General features: G+C 48.0%; 1 long non-coding RNA gene across 1 annotated transcript; it reads right to left on the bottom strand.

Annotated features, from left to right (window-relative positions):
* Window positions 1–315: 315 nt before the first annotated feature.
* LOC112550965 lies at window positions 316–4,267 on the bottom strand. Its single transcript, XR_003095055.1, has 4 exons — window positions 4,181–4,267; window positions 3,077–3,153; window positions 2,401–2,514; window positions 316–1,840 (listed from the first exon to the last, which is right to left on the bottom strand). It is a non-coding gene; the product is annotated as an uncharacterized LOC112550965 (long non-coding RNA).
* Window positions 4,268–6,010: the final 1,743 nt, after the last annotated feature.

The following is a 6,010-nucleotide window of genomic DNA, read 5'->3' as shown; positions in this document are numbered from 1 at the left end:
TATGTGTTCAGCCAGGTAATCCTATTCTGACAGGGATGAAAATAAAATCTTAAATCTAAGTAAGTGCCACTTTTGGTGCTGATCAATCCAAGTAAGTAGTACTCATGCATAAAAATAAAATATGATTTGGCCCTTTGTGTTATTTATGGGAACGGTTTAAAATTGAGGGAAGGAGTGAAGGGAGAGGCGATTTTCGCCCTGGAATGGGCCAGGTGAAACAAACTAATTTACTGTTAGTTGTATGTTTGTATATTTCTGCAGTTTATTAACTGACTACAATTCTTACACAATTATGTACACATGATGTACCTCTTTAGTAAACAGATGGAGGGAAAAGGCAATACCAGGGCACTGTGGGGTAAATACAGAAGATAGGGATCTTGTCTATTTTGAAACCACGCACAATTATTCATTGCAGGTAGAACAGATAATTAAATAAATAAAAGCAAAACATTGTTAGTGGGGCTTCCATGGTCCCATGGATTAATGCTTAACTGCACATTAATCTAAAGTGCTATAAAGTGTCTCATGTAGATGCACCCACTGTAATGTCATTGTTTCTGTCTGGTTTAATGCAAAGCTAAGACTATGTGTAAGCTTCATATCAGGCCCAGGTAAGTCACAGCAGTGCTCACAGTGCTGAGCTATCTTTAAACTAATCAGCTTGGGCATTGGTAGCAATGCAGCTTCCATGGTATGGAGCTCAGCTTCAGCTAATTTACCTATCAGTGTATTCTTTAAATTCAGCGGCAGAGCTGTTGGGGGAGTGGAGGGCTCCAAGGGAGTACTGAGTGTCAAGAGGAAGCCTCTAGCTGCAATTGTGTGGAGGCCAGGATTGGCATAATGGGGATATCAGTGTAATCATGGGACAGCAAGCAGGGCACAAGTCCTGGGCACTAAAAGGGTACCAGGAAGGGGCACTGGGATGGAGCTATAAGGACGCTTCCCTCTCCTACCCACCTCCTCCTCTCCTGCCTCTCCCACTCCTCCCAACACATCCCATACCTTCCATGCAGCAGCCCTGGCTTGACATATGTAGGAAACCAAAATGGGAGATAACATCTCCTCCAGCAACAGCAATCCTCCAGCTGCTTCCCCAGCACTGCGTACCACCATTGCCTAGGGCACAGTAGTGGCCATTTATGCCTCTGAATGGGGGTATGTGGGAGAGGTCTCAAGGGCTGGATTGAGGGGAATGAGCAGTGCTCAGTGTCTCAAGTGGCTCTGAGGAATGGACATCTGTCTGTGATGCAACATTGAGGTGAATTGGCAGAACTAGGAGTTTGTTAAGGAAGGCCTGGGATACCAGCTGAGTGGCAGGCCAGCATGGATGGGGTACTCAGGAGGAAAGCTTGCCCCTGCTGTCTGGTCTGTATCGGCCTTTACCAACTCTACCATCATGTGCATCAGTCACACTGGAAATACGGTCATATTTTTCAAAAACAGGGACAACATGGATAAAACGCCACATAGCTGATTGGGGAGGTACTACCATTTATTATTCATTTCATTGCAGTGTATGGATGCCCCCATAGCTCTATGAGTACAGGTGCTAGTAGCAAGCTTGACAAAGAACAACTTTTGACTAGGGGAGTAAAAGAAAAACAGTGTGGTGTGGGCAGGGGGAGAGTGGGAGAGACACAGAGGGAGGAGATCCCCCTCGCTGAGGACATCTATGCATATGGCACAGCAGGGAGATGTCCTGTAAGCCTTCAGGACAGATGAGCTTCAACCTATCTGTTGCATAGGTCAGTTCTACAGCAAAAAGCTATTGTGTCTGGAAGCCCACTGGTAAGGAGGCCACACTCGAATTGTCTGGCACATCGTTTAGCTTGTTTACCTGGGGGGGAGAGGGGGGGGGAGAGAGGGTGAAACTTTCTTTTCCCACGCTTCCCCTGTTCTCTTTTCCTTGCATCCAGCCTGTACCCCTAGTCCGGGTCATCCATCTTTCTATCTAGTTTCTTTTCTGATACTTTCTGCTCCATTGAAATTCTCCTCACCTTTTCTATCCTCCAGTTTTCTTACTTCTTTCCCTTTCCATCCTCCAGCTTACCTATTCTTTCCCCCATATTTTCTCCCATTCCTGGCTTTCTTCTTTATTCATTTGTGACCCCATCCCCTTCTCTTCCCTTTCCAGCAAGTCTCTGTTTCATATCCCCACTGTTAGCTTGTGCTGCTCCTTGCTACAGTTCATCTCCTGGATCTAGCAGATAATGCTGACAGTCAGCAATCAACCTCTTCAGCCTACTCTCCTCTAAGGTTGGGTAGTTATATTAAAGACTTTTTCCTCGTTTGGTAGGTTCCTGCTTCCCACTGAGGTCACCATGCATTCAACTCTGTATCACTCTCATCAAGGGTGGCTATGACCCCATCCCTTTCCTCTGCCACTAGCTCACTTACCCTGACGTGGGAAAATCAGTGAAAGGCATTGATCCTGGTCACGACTGCATTCCTGGATGGTATTGGCACAAGTTCTTCCGTAGGGGCAGGAATAACATTTCAGTGACACAACAGCTAAAAATTAGGGGAAAAAATGTGGAGTCAACAAGATGAAGGGCAAGTGTCAAAGAGCCTTCTTCTGACCTGGGAGTAAGTTTCAATACAAGAATTTGTACCCTTTCTTCTTTTTAGGGCTGTGACATAGGGGCAGAAAAGCCAGAAGAGAGTAGATGGGTGTCATGGTCTGGGTGTTTTAAGATTTAAACCTAGACAGCTTGAATTCAGTTCCCTTGTCTGTCTGTGCCTTCTTGTTTGACCTTGGCCAGTCACTTGGCCTGTCTTTTCCTCAGCTTCCCAGCTCTAGGGTGAGGGTCACAGTGCTGCCTTTCCTCACAGACATGCTCAGAGAAGAAAATCAAAGAGGTCTGTAATGTGCTCAGAGATAATGGCAGTGAGGGGATGTAAGTCATGTAGCAAGAGGGACAGCTCAGGAACCTCAGTGGCAGGTGGAGTGGAGCAGTCCGTGTCTAGTTATTTCCCCTCTGTGGTTTTGTAGTGAACAAAGGGATGGTGATTGGCGAGAGAGCCATCTGGGGTAGTGGAGACCAGCCGAGGGTTTGTTCATGTGGGGCCTCACCTTGTGCCAGCAGTGTCAGAGCGAAAACTGCCAGGATGAGCCTTTTCATCTCGACTGGAAGAGCCTTCAACTAATGCCTGTGGTGGGCAGGAAGCAGGCAGTGAGGGAGGCGTGCATGGGTGCACACGAGCTGAAAATAATAAACTCTGAAATGGCAGTGCAATTAGGGGCCCGCATGGCTTGAGCTTGCACCTCTCCTGGCAGGGTATCGGGGGGGGGGGTCCTTTCCTTTGGACCTACTGTCCTGAAAACTTATTTTACTTCAGACCCAGACAGGTATCAGAGCAAGAGGGTGAATCTCAGCAAACAGGACCAGTAGCTTGATGGGAAATATGGTAGCAAGCTTTATGGGCCACATAATATAACCTGCCAGAGCCCTTTTCTTCAATACTTCACACAGGCAGTTACTTCCTGTGGTTTATGTTGCCTTTGCTATTTCTTTTTCCAGGTATTTTACTTCATTTTTCTGTTTAGCAAAGTACAACTTGTGGGGCTAAGACAATTTCTCTATTTTTTTTTATATCAATATGAAATATTATCCTGTCCTTTAAATTGCTTACTGCCTTTCCTGGGTTCTTACATTTACATTTCTTTACATTTAAGCTTCTACAATTACACTTCTCTCAAAACATTTAACACACCTACTTTTGTAAAACATCATCAGCTGAATCCTAACACAGGGCGCGTCTACACATTCATTTATGTGCCTTTGCTACTGTGCATTAAGTTTAGTACCTCTGATATGAGGTTACAGATAAAGGCATAGGTAGCTGCGATAATGCACAGTAACTAAGGTGAATTTTTTTGTGAAAATGTGCAGTAGAATAATTCTACTATGTATTAGTTCATTAGCACGGTTTTTGCTGTGATGCGCTTATGTGCCATAGAAAAGTCTGTTGTGCATTTAGGCATCTTGTATAGATGCTCCCACTAAGTCCCAGAAAGAGCAAGGAGGAGGAGGATCAGCCACCTTTTGCACTAACAGTTTTTCTGGGACTGCAGCAGGCTGGAATAGGATCACAAGCACCTCACATACTGAAACAGCTTGGCTATGATTGTCTCCTGGTGCTGTTAGTAAGCACAAGTAAGGATGATTTTGCCTACCTTGTTTGCTGTCACGGTGCAGGATGAGCTGTGTCATAGCTAGTCTCTATGGCTACTAGTTTATATATACTCTTTCAATACCCTGACCCACCCCCGCTCCTTTCTCTGTGGTTTCACCTACCATAGGAGGGAATTTTCCTCATTTGGCAGCTTGGTTTCCCAATCTCTCTCCTCATTGGAGGGGGAAGCAAGCAGAGAAATTTTTCTCATTTACTTCTGGCTCAGATATGACTTTCACAGGAACAGTTAAGGCGAAAAGACCCATTCTTGTACTTTGTACCTTGAATTCTGCCCAGCAGATGAAGAAATAGTCAGTAAACCCAGTGTTCTCAGTAGAGGTCTGTGTCTGGTGTGTGCTGGGTCCTATTAGGAACCACCTGTCCAGTCAGTCTGGACTGCAGTGGCCAGCACTGATTGAAGCATTTCAGGATGTTGGGGTTGCATAGTACTGTCACATCATTTTAATTATGTGATTAGCTACAGGTGTAGCTCCTTCTGTATGTAATCAAATGCCTATGCTAAATTGTTCCTGCATAAATTCATGATAGGTTATTTATCATAAGAGTGCAAGATGTTTTCAGTGACTTTTTTTTAACCTAGTTATATATTGTATTGAGTAAATAAACAAATACTGTGGTTACTGTTTGTAGTTTGTACCTTAATTCTGGTTATTTCTGGGAATCTGCTAAGCAGGAATCTACCTCTCACTGCTGAACTATGACTTTCCAGGAAGATCACCAGGGATCCTGGTTTTCTCTGATTAAAAATTGAAAATTCTCTGATTTAAAAACCCCAAATCCATGATAAAAATTAAAGCCCCTCCACAGCACCCCCAGCACTGCTGGTACCCCGCAATCTCCCCCACAGTCTCAACAGCCCTCCTGATGCCCCTCGCAACAGCCCCACAGACACAGACATGCAGGCAGTGACACCCACCCCAGCAGGTAAGTGTGTGTGGGGAAGGGGTGGGGCAGGGTGGGGGAAAGGGAAGGTGAGTGGGGGGGTAGATCAAGAAGTGGGGGAGTGTGACCTTGTGCCCACTCCCAGAAGCAGGGCCAGGGGGTGAGGGCAGAGGTGCCACTCTGTGGGCCGCACACATGCCAGCCGGCCTGACAGGAGGTTCTCGCATGGAGGCCGCTACCCCAACTCTGCCACTGCACCCTGCACTACCATCCCACGGCCACCTACACAGCTTTGTGGGCAAGTGGCGCAGGGCGCGGCAGAAGCAGTGCGGTGGGAACCACTGTGTACAGGCCACATACATGCTGCCCGGCTGGGGGGTGAAAAGAGGGGCTTGTATGCAGCAGCATGCCCCATAACTAGCTGCACGGCTCCATGGCGGTGCGGGGTGGTGGTAGCTGCATGCAGGCTGGTGGGGCTTAGCGGGCAAACACTGCCACCGCCGAGCCATGCCCTTTGCCTCTGGATCCTAGAGGTAAGTGGGGCTTGGGGGCTGTGGGGCAGGACTGGGGAAGCTGGTTGGGGGCTGAGAGAGTGGGGGGTGCTGCCAGCCCCAGGCAGCACATCGCAGCTGGGAGCAGGGCTACAGGGTGAGGGCAGGGGTGCCTCTCTGCAGGGGGGCTTTGTGGGCAAGCGATGCAGGGCACTGTGTGGTGGTGCAGGCCGCACACATGCCACCCGGCTGGCTGCCCAGGGGAGGGGGAGAGGGAGGCTGGCATGTGGCTGCAGCACAGCTCCGTGGCCAGCTCTGCAGCCACGGTGAGGGATTGGGTAGGGGGGCTTGGGCTCGCATGTAATGGCTGCTGCCGTTTACCTGGATGGCCGTGATGGTGGTGATGACCGTTGCCTACAAAAGCTCCTGCTGCTGCC

This window comes from Alligator sinensis, unplaced genomic scaffold (genome assembly GCF_000455745.1).
Source record: "Alligator sinensis unplaced genomic scaffold, ASM45574v1 scaffold177_1, whole genome shotgun sequence".
Lineage (NCBI taxonomy): Eukaryota > Metazoa > Chordata > Crocodylia > Alligatoridae > Alligator > Alligator sinensis.
This window is presented reverse-complemented; position numbering and strand designations above follow the sequence as displayed.